The 16,191-nt window shown below is 42.6% G+C and overlaps 1 protein-coding gene across 1 annotated transcript in view; it reads left to right on the top strand.

Moving 5' to 3' along the window:
• GMDS (GDP-mannose 4,6-dehydratase) overlaps positions 1 to 16,191 on the top strand; it is a 582,288-nt gene that overhangs the window by 207,308 nt on the left and 358,789 nt on the right. The window lies entirely within an intron of this gene.

Genomic DNA, 16,191 nt, shown 5'->3' with positions numbered 1-16,191 from the left:
CCTCCGAAATCCTGATCTTCATATGTCAACCAAAACAGAATGTTGTCAACCTGCAAAGGGGCTCTTGCTTTCGACCACTGAAAAGCCAAAATAATATATGCACAATGAGAGAAAAGGACATTTTTATGAACTTGCTCTGTAAATGTGGAAAAAGTCAAATACTTGTGGTCCTCTTATGGCTCATCTTGGGATTCAGGAAAGATATTCATTTCAAGTTCTGTCGAAAAATTGTCAAGCAGACATCTCGATTCACGTTTGTTTTTGGTTCGATCCCGTACTGTTTACGTCAATAGGAGTTCTTCCACTTTAGTTTAATGGAAGCAACATCAGGCCCTTTGTGAGCAAACACCATTTCATTACATTAAGTTGTGCTTTTGCTAATAGCAGATATCATTCAGTTATCGTCAACCGTGGGCTCAGCGCCTGTTGTTGTCCAATGCCTCACTCGCTGTTTCCTTCCATCCTTCCCTGTCCAGTGCAGAGTGGCTTAGTTTCTGTAGGCTAGCTCCACGCAATCTGGTATATGTCCTTCTGTTACTGTGGCTGTTAATACCTGTTAGACAGCAACAAGCTACACTTTCCCCTTTTCTAGGATTCTGATTGATTTGCTATGTATTTGCTTAGTATATCACTTACAAATTATTATGCGTTGTCTAGATAAGTGTGACAAGAAGCTAAAACAGCAGGCCAGTAATCACTCACTCACTCATTTAATGTTTTCCTGTCTCGTTTTGCCAAAAAAAGGTGTTTTTGAAAATATTAAAATGCATACTAATTTTCTTTGACTTAATGGAACTTGCCTGCTGCTATTTTGGAACCCACAGTGACTGTGTATTCTGAGATGTCTGTGCCCTGAAAGCAAGAGCCATGGTAAATAAGTAACAGAACATAAGCACTTGCTGCGGTGGTGTGGTTAAAAAAGGAGGATCAGCACAATCTTGTGCATGTATAAATGGGAATATTTTGTAGGAATAAGGGGTAACGTTACCGCTGTATGATGACAGGTATCAGAGAGGTAGCCATGTTAGTCTGTATCTTAATAAATGGACATAAATCAGACATCAGGAATGGTAATGTACAGAAGCCTGTGGGGGAACACTTCAATCTCCCTGGACGCTCAGTGGCAGATTTAAGGATGACAATTCCGAACCCAAAAAGTTTCAAAAACCAAATGGAGAGAGAAATCTCCGAGCTGCAATTTATTTGCAAATTTGACTCCATTAACTATGGATTAAACAGAGACTGGTAGTGGCTTGCAGCTTACAGGCAGTTTCTCTGCTCTGGGTGCTAATTTCTCCCCATTAGACTCTGACAAAGGCTCACATCCCCCTGTCTGATCTGACTTTGTTTTTTCCTCTTTTGATAAGTACTGTTGATACTGGGCCATTTCCACCTTGCTGAATAGACCTTGTCAGCTTTGGCCCTCCGTCTTACTGGGACCCCACTCTTTACATACTCCTGTGAAACTACCTCCCCACTCATGCATCAAAATATCTGTTTAGTCTATAAAGTGCCACAAGACTTCTTGTTATTACCGCTGTATGTTGACTGGTAAAACCATTACTGGAATACAGCATCTGAGTCTAGCTCCATGCTAAAAAAAATATTAGAGTGTTAAGTAGAAGAGGTACAGGAATTAGAGTCCGGAAAGCCTGCTGCTGTGCAGTGAGAGACTTAAGAAGATGAATCTCTTTAGCTTGTTGAAGAGCACATGATCGTGATCTAAAAGTACCTTCACTCGGAAGAGATGTTTGATAGGCGGTAATACTGAGATCCAGAGCTAAATAATGAATCTAAATAAATTCAAACTAGGAAGAAGAGATGAATTTTTAACATGATGCTAATTTAAATATTGGAACAAATTTCCCTGGGTTGTGGAGGAATATCTATTACTTGCAGTCTTTAAATCAAGAAGGGATGTTCTAAATATACAAACAACCCCAAGTTATTGAACTTTATACAAAAATCACTGTGAAAATTTTGAGGCTTGGGTTATGTGAAATTTTAATTCATTCAGACATATAATATGTTACCAATAACTATAACAAAATATGTATTCTGAGTTCAGAGTTTTATCTTCTCTCCTGGTACTCTTTGATCAGATGGTGCTTTCCTGAGTTGTCATTTGAAGGCACTTGAAACTTTTTCAGTCTCACAGGAATTCTGCAATTGACACGATGGACAGAACCACAATCTGTTCAGCATATGAATTAAGTGTGATATTTGTATTGTTTAATTGTGATTTGATCGCATGCTGTTGTCTCTTCTGTGTTTGGATGAGCATAACGCTTGGAATTGTAACAAAGGGTTGAATCCACCATTAGATTTCAGATCTCTTAGAGAAAGATAACCTAGAGCTAGGAAACTTAATAATTCACCTAAATCTTTTTTCCTTTCTTGTCCACACTAACCTTGCCCAAGTCACATTCATGGGTCGGGGAGAGGGGTATTGGCTGGGTTTTAGTTTAATTTTGTCATTTCACGTTCATACAGTGAATTCCTAAGAATCCATGCTCCTAGCTGGATGCTGGTCTCAGTCCTTTAGTTGCTTTTTGAGTGACATTCGAAGCCATTACCTCTGCTACATAGGTCCCTTTGTCCTATCTAAGATACAGTGCATCATCTCTGGTGTAATTAATGGAATATATTTATTAGTAACGTTTGGTGTACCCCAAAAACATGCTGATAACTCTTTAGATTATTATGAACATGAAAGACTTTTAAAAGTCTAAAATGGTGGTTTTCAAACTATAGGTCACAGTCTAGCGCTGGGTTGCAGCAGGTCAGGCACTGGGTTGCCTTGTTGTAGGGAGACCAATGGGGGCTGCACAGGCAGGGTTCCGTGGACCACGCTGCATTCCAGAAGTGGCCACCAGCGAGTCTGAGTCCTAGGCAAAGGAGTCATGGGTTTCCTCCACCCAAGCAGAGTGTCTGCACTCCCATTGGCTGATTTTGATTTCAGGTGGGTGAGTTTGTTTCTGTGGCAGTTGGGACTGCGTGCCTGACCTTTGTTCCCTTGATTAGCCTTCCCCTGTGTGACTCACAGGGGGGAGGGCCTGACCCAGGCCGGTAGGCTTTAAAACCAGAGGTGAGGGCAACCAGGGAGCTGCAGACGGGGGAGTTTAAGAGGGGGTTTGACAGAGGGAGGTCTACGATGGTTAGGAAGACCCGCAACTCCTGTGCCAGCACTACTACTGTCTCCTCCACCTGTGTCTGTAGCCAGACAGACTACCTGACCATGGATGCCTCTACTCAGATCCTAGTGTGGCCTTGCAGGGACTGTGGCCTGCAATTCCCACTTACTGATATCCAGGCTGGGGGGACCATCCAGTGTGAAAGGTGCCTGCTGGTGGAATCTCTCAGGTGACAGGTGGGAGAGCTACAGGAGGAGGTAGCCAGCTTGAGGAGTATCCGACTTCATGAACAGTTCCTGGATAGTATTCATGTGGAGACAGCTGAGATAACTGTCCCAGTACACAGGACAGCTGATAAACCACTGGTGGAGGAGTAGATAGATCAGGGTGGACACTGGCAGCTTGTTACTTCTGTCAGTAGGCAGTGTTCCACCCCTGCTCAGAACCCTCCCACCATGGTACTAGGAAACCGTTACGCTGTACTTGATACAGGAGACAAAGAATTGCCCCGTACAGCAGAGGAGAAGCCTCGTACCGCCAAGGCTGGGAAGTCTGCTGCCACCACTGTGAGGAGGAAACATAGAGTAGTGGTGGTCGGGGACTCTCTTCTGAGGGGGACAGAGGACTCCATCTGTCGCCTGGACATTTCATCTCAGGAGGTGTGCTGCCTGCCAGGGGCCTGTATCCGAGACGTTACGGAGGCATTGTCGAGGATTAGCTGGCCCTCTGACTACTATCCCATGTTTCTCATCCATGTGGGCACTAATGATACTGCGAGGTATGATGCTGAGCAGGTCAAGAGTGACTTCAGGGCTCTGGGGGCATGGGTGAGGGAGTTTGGAGTGCAGGTGGTATTCTCCTCAATCCTGCCTATCAGTAGTAGGGGCCCAGGCAGAGACCGGTGCGTCCAAGAGGTGTATGCCTGGCTGCGAAGATGGTGTCACCAGGAAGGCTTTGGCTTGCTCAACCACGGGATGCTATTCCAGGACGGACTGCTAGGCAGAGATGATGTTCACCTTTCGAGGAGGGGAAAGACCGTATTTGGCACAGACTTGCTAACCTAGTGAGGAGGGCTTTAAACTAGGCTCGATGGGGGCAGGGGAGCAAAGCCCACAGGAGAACATGGAAACCGGGGAGATGGGTCAGAAATGGGAGGCAGCATGGGCAACAATGTCAGAGTAAAAAGAGGGTCAAGGCAAAACAGGGAGGCAAGATCAAATCAATATCTTAGATGCCTGTATACAAATACAAGAAGTATGGGTAATAAGCAGGAAGAACTGGAAGTGCTAATAAATAAATACAACTATGACGTTGTTGGCATCACAGAAACTTGGAGGGATAATACACATGATTGGAATGATGGTATTGAAGGGCACAGCCTGCTTAGGAAGGATAGACAGGGAAGAAAAGGGGGAGGTGTTGCCTTCTATATTAAAAATGTACACACTTGGACTGAGGTGGAGATGGGCGTGTTGAGAGTCTCTGGGTTAGACTAAGAGGGGTAAAAAACAAGGGTTATGTCCTGCTAGGAGTCTACTACATGCTGCCTACCCAGGTGGAAGAGGTGGATGAGGCTTCTTTTTAAACAACTAACAGTCATGCAGGGCCCCGGATATGGTGGTGTTGGGTGACTTCAATTGTCCAGATATATGCTGGGAAACTAATACAGTGGGGCACAGACTATCCAGTAAGTTCTTGGATTGCATTGGAGACAATTTTTTATTCCAAAAGGTTGAAAAAGCTACCAGGGAGGAATAGGGAGGAATTGGTAGAGAACTTGAAAGTGGAAGGCAGCTTGGGTGAAAAGTGATCATGAAATCAGAGTTCACAATCCTAAGGAAGGGAAGAAGGGATAACAGCAAAACAGAGAGAACGGATTTCAGGAGGGCAGATTTTGGTAAACTCAAAGCTGGTAGGTAAGGTCCCATGGGAAATAAAACTGAGGGGAAAAACAGCTGAGGAGAGCTGGCAGTTTTTCAAAAGGACATTTGTTAAGGGCCCAAAAGCAAGCTATTCTGCTGCGTAGGAAAGATAGACAATATGGCAAAAGACCGCCTTGGCTTAACCAGGAGATCTTGCATGATCTCAAAATAAAAAAGGAATCGTATAAAAATGGAAACAAGGACAAATTACAAAGGATGAATATCGGCAAACAAGAATGCAGGAACAAGATTAGAAAGGCTAAGGCACAAAATGAGCTCAAACTAGCTACAGGAATAAAGGGAAACAAGAAGGCTTTTTATAAATATATTAGAAACAAAAGGAAGACCAGGGACAGGATAGGGCCACTGCTCAGTGAGGAGGGAGAAACAGTAACAGGGAACTTGGAAATGGCAAAGATGCTTAATGACTTCTTTGTTTCAGTCTTCACTGAGAAGTCTGATGAAGGAATGCCCAACATAGTGAATGCTAGTGGCAAAGGGGTAGGGTTAGAAGTTGAAATAAAAAAGCAACAACCTAAAAATCACTTAGAGAAATTAGATGTCTGCAAGTCACTAGGGCCTGATGAAATGCATCCTAGAATACTCAAGGAGCAGATAGAGGACATATTTGAGTCTTTAGCTATCATCTTTGGAAAATCATGGGAGACAGGAGAAATTCCAGAAGACTGGAAAAGGGCAAATAGAGTGCCCATCTATAAAAAGGGGAATAAGAATAACCCAGAAAACTACAGGCCAGTCAGCTTAACTTCTGTACCAGGAAAAATAATGGAGCAGGTAATTAAAGAAATCATCTGCAAGCACTTGGAAGGTTGTCAGGTGATAGGGAACAGCCAGCATGGATTTGTAAAGAACAAATCATGTCAAACCAATCTGATACCAAGAAAGCTGGGAAAACAAGCCTTGTGGATGAGGGAGAAGCGGTAGATGTGGTATACCTAGACTTTAGTAAAGCATTTGATATGGTCTCACATGATATTCGTATAAAAAAACTAGGCAAATACAATTTAGATGAGGCTGCTATAAGGTGGGTGCATAACTGGCTGAAAAACCGTACTCAGAATAGTTCTTAAGGGCTCTCAATCCTGCTGGAAAAGTACAAGTGGGGTTCCGCAGAGGTCTGTGTTAGAACTGGTTCTGTTCAATATCTTCATCAACAATTTAGATATTGGCATAGAAAGTATGCTTATGTTTGCAGATGATACCAATCTGGGAGGGGTTGCAACTGCTTTGGAGGATAGGGTCATAATTCAAAATGATCTGGATAAATTGGAGAAGCGGTCTGAGGTAAACAGGAGGAAGTTTAATAAGGACAAATGCAAAGTGCTCCACTTGTAAAGGAACAATCAGTTTCACACACACAGAATGGGGAGAGACTGTCTAGGAGTGACTACAGCAGAAAGGGATGTAGGGATTATAGTGGACCACAATCTAAATATGAGTCAACAATGTGATGCTGTTGCAAAAAAAGCAAACGTGATTCTGGGATTCATTAGCAGGTGTGTTGTGAACAAGACACGAGAACTCATTCTTCTGCTCTACTCTGCGCTGGTTAGGCCTCAGCTGTAGTATTGTGTCCAGTTCTAGGCACCATGTTTCAAGAAAGAAGTGGAGAAATTAGAGAGGGTCCAGAAAAGAGCGACAAGAATGATTAAAGGTCTAGAGAATGTGACCTGTGAAGAAAGGCTGAAAGAATTGGGCTTGTTCAGTTTGGAAAAGAGAAGATTGAGGGGAGACATGATAGCGGTTTTCAGGTATCTAAAAGGGAGTCATAAGGAAGAGGGTGAAAACTTGTTCTTTTTGGCCTCTGAGGATAGAACAAGAGGCAATGGACTTAAACTGCAGCAAGGGAGGTTTAGGTTGGACATTAGGAAAAAGTTCCTAACCGTCAGCGTGGTCAAACAGTGGAATAAATTGCCAAGGGAGGTTGTGGAATCTCCATCTCTGGAGATATTTAAGAACAGGTTAGATAAATGTCTGTCAGGGATGGTTTAGACAGTACTTGGTCCTGCCGTTGGGGCAGGGGGCTGGACTCGATGGCCTCTCAAGCTCCCTCTCAGTCCTAGTGTTCTATGATTCCTGACCCATGGGAGCTGAAGAGAGGAGGCAATGTTTGCAGGTGAGATCAGCATGCAGAGCTGCTTGTATGCCTTCTCTGAGGAGCCAGACGTACTGCTGTTGGCTTCTGGGGAGTAGTGCCATCCCCAGTGCCGGGGAGCCTGAACTCCTGTTCTTTACTGCTGACTGTCAACCATTGTAGATGTAAGCCCATCCCCCAGCCCTGAGCGCCAATCCTCTACCTCGGCTCTGGAGGCTGCACCACTGCCCCTTATCTCTGGCCTACTTTGGAGCTTGCACACTACTCAGAATGTATACTTGAGTCCCGGTCTTCAGCAATTTTCTTCAACTGAGTCACAAATTGTTTGGAATCCAGTTTGTCTCAACTGTCATAGGCCCATTGAAGCCAGTGTTTCTGTGACAGTTAACATCAGCTGAGGGTCTGTTCCCTTGTTTTTCACCTTTTAATACTAATTATATACTTTCCATATTTTGCTTGCTTATTGAAACTTGTTCTTTAGGAACATTTTTAGCACGTGTCGGTTGAGTGTGGGGTAACAGATGTGTTGTCTTTTACGTCAATGCTGACTATCAATCAGGAAAGAAGAACCAGCACTTTTTTTTAATTGTTGATAAAGGATTAAATATTCTGTTACAGAATTTAACCCCCCTGTAGGTCTCGTGCTTTCAAAATATATTTCTTACAACTCCAAAAGTATAAAGCCAAACCACCTAACAAACTTTACAAAAGAGTCATTCCCAGTCCCTATTTCACACAGCAGAATTAACCAGAGCTGAACTTTTTCTTAGGGCAAACTGGTTTTAAGATGCAGGATTCTTAAAAGCATTTAGTACATTTTGCAAAACCTTTGTAGATTCCTCCTCTCTTCCCTTATGCTTTCATTCCTGATGACTTCCTTTTATCCCCCTCTTTTCCGAGAGCAAAAATCTTTGAGGGACTGCACTTTTAACACAATTTTGAAATATAGTTTTTGTTTTTGTTTTGCAAGCTTTGTTGAGAGAGTATATGGAATTAAATTAGCTACTGTACCATGGGATATAATGGAACCTAGATACCTTACTCTAGATAAAAATCAGGGCTAATAACAGAATATACTCACTGCCTTTGGTATGTAGACAGCCACCTCTCCATACTTTTGGTTCCTCTTTTTTAAGACTGGTAGAGGAGCGCATGAATGTAGTGTAAGTTGGGGGCAAATCGGTGACAGTGCAATGAGATGAAAAAATGAGACGAGACTATTTCAGGACCAGATTTATCAGGCTGAGACGGTTTGTGAGGACCGTAAGGCAGGCATGGTTGTGGATAGATGATCTGAACCAGTCAGCCAAGCATTCGTCAGTGAATTCATCACAATCCCAGCTCACTTCAATTCTGCATACTTAAAATGCTAAGATAATAAATATTGCCATTGAGACCTGCTGCACATTGATCACTGCTGAGTTCTTTCTGTTTAGATGTAAGATTTTTTTTTTAAATATACTCTGAAGGTTTAGTCTGAGAGTCGCAGAATTACCCAGAGGGTTTAAAATTTGAAAGCTGACATTTTTGTGGCCAAAATGTAAAAGGCTGCCCAGACAAACTTATATGAAATGATACTTCTATTTACGTTGGTAAAGTATGAAGCAAAAAGGAACAATGACTGTGTGAATCAGATACAATAATATCTGTCAGATACAGTCCTAGGCTTTGGATCCAAAATCGCAAACTTTTGCAGTAGAGGGCTTTTCACTTAACCATCTTACTTCTGTGGTTCATCTCATGCAGAAATAACAACAGACCAGAAGTCCAAAGTGCAGATGATGCAATGTTTATTGGGGTTGGTGTCCAGCAAACGTGATTCTGAAGCCGTTCACATCAGTTTGGCTTATCTGTGGGGTCGTGTACTCTAGAAAGGAAATTTGCCCTAAGTTAAGCAACTCCAGCTAAGAGAATTGTGTAGCTGTAGTCTACCTACCTTAGGTGAAATTTCTGGCGCAATCCCACTTCAGGAAGTCAACAGGAGAAACTCTCCTGTTGACTTGCCTTACTCCTCACAACAAGAAGTATCGTTGTCAACAGGGGGATCCTCATGGTTCGATTTAGCACATTCCCACCATGTGTGCTAAATCAAATCTGGGAAGATCAACCACTGTGATAGCGATCTTCTCCTTAGTGTAGACATACCCTACGTATGCTAATAGTCTATTCCACAGTGTTCCATTCCCACCTCTGCCTCCACAGTGTTTACACTATGTGCCCCTTTCCAGCTCAGTTTTTTTAAGTACATTAACAGAGGTTCTGGAATCATGCATTATTTTGGACATACAAAGTAACTGAGATCTTCTACATACCATATTGTGGTAAATGTTGACTTTAATATGTGTTTGTATTGTGAAAAATAATGCTGTAGGACCATGGCTTCAAGATATGCACTCCCCGTGTGTTTTCAAAGAGGCATCTGCTGATTTTAGTGACACAAAATAAAATTTATTTCTGTTAACCAGGCATAGTGCAGGGAGAATTGAAATGGATTTCTTGTTACGTTCATCAGTGGATTTTTTTTAAAACTGTATCCTGATTTAAAAAAAAGAAAAGCAAGAATGATTGCATCAAGGCTGAAGTATAACTGTAGTTACCATCATATCTGAAGTATAGCTACCATCGACACAATTGGAAATCTGTCACTGACTTGATGGGAATTAGTTGTCAGAGTAAGACATAAAATATTTGCAAACCTCTATAGAATCTGCTTGTTTTAGATGAGGACAGAAGTTCCATTTCAACTGTTTAATAGTAACAGAGAGGGAGCCATGTCAGTCTATATACTATCAAAACAAGAAAGCAGTCAAGTAGCACTTCAAAGACTAGCAAAATAATTTATTAGGTGATGAGCTTTCATGGGACAGATCCACTTCTTCAGACCACAGCCATACCAGAACAGACTCAATATTTAAGGCACAGAGAACCAAAAACACTGTGCCTTAAATATTGAGTCTGTTCTGGTATGGCTGTGGTCTGAAGAAGTGGGTCTGTCCCATGAAAGCTGACCACCTAATAAATTACTTTGCTAGTCTTTAAAGCGCTACTTGACTGCTTTTTTGTTTCAACTGTTTAGTTTTAGGTAGCTCAGAAAAGGTTTTGTAGAAATATGCATAGGAGAACCTTGTTCTATACCAAATGCACGCTCTTGATCAAAGTTTGTGCCTGGTTTTTAATTACTTTAGTTTCAACATTCTTCATCAAAGTAAAATAGATTTCTTCTCATGTTTTGTGGAAGCCAGTGTGGTGCCTTAAGACATCTTGATATAATTTTTGGAAGCTTTCTAGAAATATTATGTGTATACCACTAAATTATTTTAGATTATTATTATTATTAAAAATGTTTCTAGTACTTTTAAATTTATAAAAAGTTGTAACTTTTAAACAAAGATGTTTCAACATGTTGATGTGAACCAGTGGCTTGGGGCTCTTTTGGAAGAAAAACAATAAACTTGAGCGATGGCTACTGTATCATTTTGGACTGTTAACCAGCCATGGTGTCTAATAAGGTATGATATCATTTTGCTTCTGGTCCTAAAACATTGTATAATAGTACCATGTGTAAAGAGCTCAAATGTTTCCACAGAATGTTGTGAAATCAGCTTGTGTAATGTACATAGAGGGGTGGGTGGGTGTGACATCTGTACAATTAAAAGAAAATTTATGAAGTGTTTTGGCATCCTTCACTATGGAACGTGTGTGTATTGTGGTATGATTAACCTCGTTCCTGGGCTCTGGTCCTCTATTCAGTCCACTGGCCCCACAGCAAGGATGCTGTTGCCCTTCTTGGGATGGGGGATGGTGGTCCGGGGGAACCTGGGCCCGGCCCACTTGTTCTGGTTTCTGGCCCAGGGACCCGGTGTGGCTGCTACTGGTGGGGAAGGGCTCCCCTTGCCCTGGACACCACAGCTCTTCTCCGTTGGCCACTTCCCCAGATGACCCCCCCCACCTCCCCGTTCCTCCTCCAGGTAGTGGCAGCAGCAGCATGTACCCCCTCCTGGATTGGCTGCCCCCGGGCGATCAGTTCTTTTTGGCCTCACGTCAAATCTCAGGGCCACCTGGACAGGGACCCCAGCCCCTTGCTGCTGAAAACTCTCTTCCTCTGCTGTTCCTAGAAAAACTCATCTTGCTTCTCTCCACTCGCCTCCTATGCTCTCTTCAGTCACCTCTCACACTTCTCACTTGACCTGCATGGGGCAGGGTTTATAAAGGTAGCCCTGAGTGGGATCACCTGGCCCTCAGTGATTTAGGGCAGCCTAGTCCTCAGCTGCTCCCGCTCTGATTGTCAGTTCCCAATCTGTTCTGTTTTTATTCTTGTCTTTCCTCTCCTGGCCTTACTCTGTGTGTGTCTGTGTGTGTGTGTGTTAGACGGGTGTATATAATACACACACAAAACCTTTCAAGCATTTAGCATGTGGAAAAATGGGAGAATCTGCACCAAAGTGCATAAAACTACAGGTGCACACTGACACGTATTAATAAGAGTGGGATTTTTCCAGATAAACTCGTGTGCACAAGAGTTGTGCATAGATAACACACGTGGATGAACAGCTGGTATATATCCTGCATTTCACTGTTTAATCAGGTTTTTAGTGTGATACTTTTATAGTAGTAACCATCTAACTTTTACCTCAATCGCCTGCGCATCAGCTCAAGTAATAATATGCCATTATGTGCCAGCAGTGCCTGCCTGCCATATACATTGGCCAAACTGGACAGCAAAAGAATGAATGGACTCAACTATCTGGAACATACAAAAACCTGTAGGAGAACACTTCAATCTCCCTGGACGCTCAGAAGCAGATTTAAAAGTAGCCATCCTGCAAGAAAAACATACTGTTGACAAAAAACATACTGTTGACAAAACACATTTTCTGTGGGAACTGGGGTTGTCTAATGTGGTTTTCTAATGTGGCCGTAACCTTCAAAAACAGACCTCAAACGGAAACTGCAGAGCTACAATTCAATTGCAAATTTGACACCATCAATTTAGAATTGAACAAATACTGGGAATGGCCGGCCAACTACAAAAGCAGCTTCTCCTCTCTTGGGCCATGTCTACGTTACAGCTGTCAGCAGCAGTTACTGTTTTAAGAGATCTTCTGACAAAACTTCTGTTGACAGAATGCATCCGCACACACAAGCAGATTGAGGAAATGATCTGCTCTGTTGACAGAGTGGCCAGACTGCCTTTGACGGAATGGCTAGCTGGAAGCACAGCAGACAGGGCTGCCCAGTGACCCAGAAACATGTCTGCTACAGAGGGCCTCCCGGAGCATTCACACAACCTTTTTGTTGGCAGATTCTGTCCAGAAAGGTGTTGTGCCTCATGGGGGAGAGGCAGAAGACTCAACAAAAGTACCGAGTTCAGTTGACAGTATGTCAACAGAATGCATTTTTAGAGTGGATGCTGCATGGGTTTTGTCAACAAAACACTTGTTTTGTTAGGGGGGAAAAACTCTCTAGTGTAGGCATAGCCTTGGTGTTCACATCTTCACATCAGCTGCTGGAAGTGGGACACATTCTCCCTGACTGAATTGACCTTGTTAACTCTGGGCTTCCTCTTGATTGGTACTCCCTTCTTTTTATGTGCCTGTATATTTATACCTGCCTCTGGAATCTCCACTCCAATGCATCTGGCGAAGCGGGTCTTTGCCCACAAAAGCTTATGCACCAATAAATCTGTTAATTTATAAGGTGCCACAGGACTTTTTTATGTAACTTTTAGGTGGAACACAGACATTTTAGAAAAGAGTATATAGATCTTAAGGTAAAATGCCAAAAAGTTTCAGGTCTCTCAAGAAGTCTTTCTGGGAAAGATGTGAGGAAACCTGAGGCAGAGAATTGGTATGTATCAGCCTTCAAGGATAATGCAGGTCACTTGAAGTTGCTGAAAGCAGAGTAGCCTGTGCTGTCTGAGTTTTAGTGAAATTTAATGTTACTTTTTATTGACCCCCTCCACCATGTTCTGTGATGATTTCTGGAAGACTTAATTGCTTAGGTATGCAAGCAGTTTGTTTTTGACTAATCTGTTTTGTTGGATGCTATTTATCTTTATTTCCTTATTGTACAAGATTCTTGATTTGGTTCTCGTTTACATAACTTGTTAGGTTAACAGACGAGCAATCTAGCAGTTTGAAATAAGACATGTTCTGGGCTAAGAGACAGGGTTCAGTTTACAGGAGGAAACATACACAGTTCTGTAATGCGGCTGTGACTGGTGTTTTTCTTATAATCAGAAAGGCACCTCTTATTTCCAACTGGATACCAAAATGGCAGCTCTAAAGAGTGTGGTTAACTTTAGAAAATTGAATCCTTATGAGATCGGAGATCTTCTGATGCATTTCTTACCTCTTGCATGGCCATGGATGAGGGTTTTTTTCACACGATGGATCTGCCCCACAAATTTTTATTGCTTAAAGCAGTCTGTGTGCTTAGGGGTTATTTACTATTTCCCTAATACTCCCACAAGTACAAGCAGTACTCTATTGAACTGTCTCCCTTGTTCTTCCTCCTTCAAAAAAGAAAAATTGGCAAGACAATGAAATTATATAATGCCACATCGGTATTTTAATGGAGGAAGCGTACATTACAATAAAACCTCTCATCCCCAGAGTACTCTTTGTACTTTTGAGAAAATGATGGATGGCCCCTTAGCCACTATGAAATTTTTAAATCCTTTCAGTTTTGGGAAAGTGATTACTGCCCTAAATGGAAAAAATGGTGTGTATGGGGTGTGTGTGTGTGTGTGTGTGTGTGTGTGTGAATTGCATTACATTATTTTAAATCTGTAAACACTGAGGCCATTCTTACTACACATGAGGTGCAAAGATCCATTGAAATGGAACTTGAAACATTTAATAAATTCTGGGACATTATTTTATAATTTAGTCATTTATTGTACTTTTCATCAAAAATCACATCTTTACATTTCGAGTTCTCTGTGTGAGGCTTCTGTACTTTAGTTCCTGCAAAACCAAACCCTCAGCTCTGTCAGTTTCACTGCTTCTCCCTCCTAACTCAGAGGAAAATTCACCTCTCCACATTGTTGTGTTTGTGGGTGTGGCTCATACTGATGAAACTTTTTCGTCAGGGCAGCCTGCACTTAGCCTTGTGTTGCCTTTTCGTAAGCTGACTGCCCACATTATTGAACAGTAACAGAGAAGTTGCTGTGTTAATCTGTACTCCAACAAAAAACAGCAGAAATGTAGCACTTAAGCTGTGTCTACACGTGCACGCTACTTCAAAGTAGCGGCACTAACTTCGAAATAGCGCCCGTCACGGCTACACGTGTTGGGCGCTATTTCGATGTTAACATCGACGTTAAGCGGCGAGACGTCGAAGCCGCTAGCCCCATGAGGGGATAGGAATAGCGCCCTACTTTGACATTCAACGTCGAAGTAGGGACCGTGTAGTCGTTGCGCGTCCCGCAACATCGAAATTGCGGGGTCCGCCATGGCGGCCATCAGCTGAGGAGTTGAGAGACGCTCTCTGTCCAGCCCCTGTGGGGCTCTATGGTCACCGTGTGCAGCAGCCCTTAGCCCAGGGCTTCTGGCTGCTGCTGCTGCAGCTGGGGATCCATGCTGCATGCACAGGGTCTGCAACCAGTTGTCGGCTCTGTGGATCTTGTGTTGTTTAGTGCAACTGTGTCTGGGAGGGGCCCTTTAAGGGAGCGGCTTGCTGTTGAGTCTGCCCTGTGACCCTGTCTGCAGCTGTGCCCGGCACCCTTATTTCGATGTGTGCTACTGTGGCGTGTAGACGTTCCCTTGCAGCGCCTATTTCGATGTGGTGCTGCGCAACGTCGATGTTGAATGTCGACATTGCCAGCCCTGGAGGACGTGTAGACGTTATTCATGTCACTACATCGAAATAAGCTATTTCGATGTAGCGTTCACGTGTAGACGTAGCCTTAAAGACTAACAAAATTGATTTGGTGATGAGCTTTTGTGGGACAGACCCTCTTCATTTCCAGTACAGACTGACAAATATAAGTACAGGGGATCAAAACTTTTTACAACATTATTTAAGAGATTTTCCCCATTCCAGAAATTGTGCTTAGAGCTATTTTTTAACCGCCCAGCAAATCAGCAGATACACTTATCAAAAGGACATTTGCTGAAGTAAACATTGTTACAGTACAAGTGCATAAATTGGTAGTTTTCCTAGCCTTGTTATATGCATTTGCTTGCTATTTAGGATTGTATCTGTTGGTTTATTTGATGGAATCAAGCTTAGTATAGCAAATGCACAGCTTGTGCCTTGGACTCAGTATCTGTATCTTGATGAGCAGTCTCTGGGAACACAGGTGAACTTCTTATGAACATTGGTTGGAAGGACAAGGAAGCGTAGTACACTGTTCTGTGGGCTCACAAGCATTTGCAGAAAAATGAAAAAAATTGGAAGAGGAAGTGGATGAAAACAATGTCTGCTTCAGTGATGCAAGAATGCTGTTGGCATGTGTTCTTGTTTCTAAAGTAGCTTAACTCCATAGGTTTGCTGCCTCATTCAAGGAAAAAATAGCATTCTTGAAAAGTACTAATTTCAAGTAAAATATTTGTATGAAGTAGAAACTCGATAATATGAGCCTCAACTGTTTTCTTTTAAAGGTTTTATACACTATTTCAAAGCGTCTCTTGTGAACGATGGCATCGGTGTTGAGTATCATGGAGAATCAATTCGTACACCATCCCAACAGTTCAGGCTTGACTACAGTGCCCACCCCCATGCCTCGTTCCTAATATGCAGAGTGGAACTCAAGAAGAGATAGGGTAGTCTTCTATGCCTAGTAAGTCTTTAGTGTAGTCTGTTGTACCTCCAATCAGTGGGAGTAGGGGAAAGGGAAAGGAGCTAATGGTACAATTAATACCAGTTATGTGTCACATTATCTGCTAGGAATATGACCTTATTTTTCATATGCTGTTGATAAAGTCTTTTCTCTCTGCCATCCTTAAGTGACATGGAAGTGGAAAGCTGCGCCTCTTCAGAGCTAGCCAGGTGTTTAAAATTCAATCTCAACAGA

The sequence above is a fragment of the Carettochelys insculpta genome, chromosome 2 (assembly GCF_033958435.1).
Source record: "Carettochelys insculpta isolate YL-2023 chromosome 2, ASM3395843v1, whole genome shotgun sequence".
NCBI lineage: Eukaryota > Metazoa > Chordata > Testudines > Carettochelyidae > Carettochelys > Carettochelys insculpta.
The sequence above is the reverse complement of the archived record's forward strand: the minus strand, read 5'-3'. Positions and strand labels throughout refer to the sequence as shown.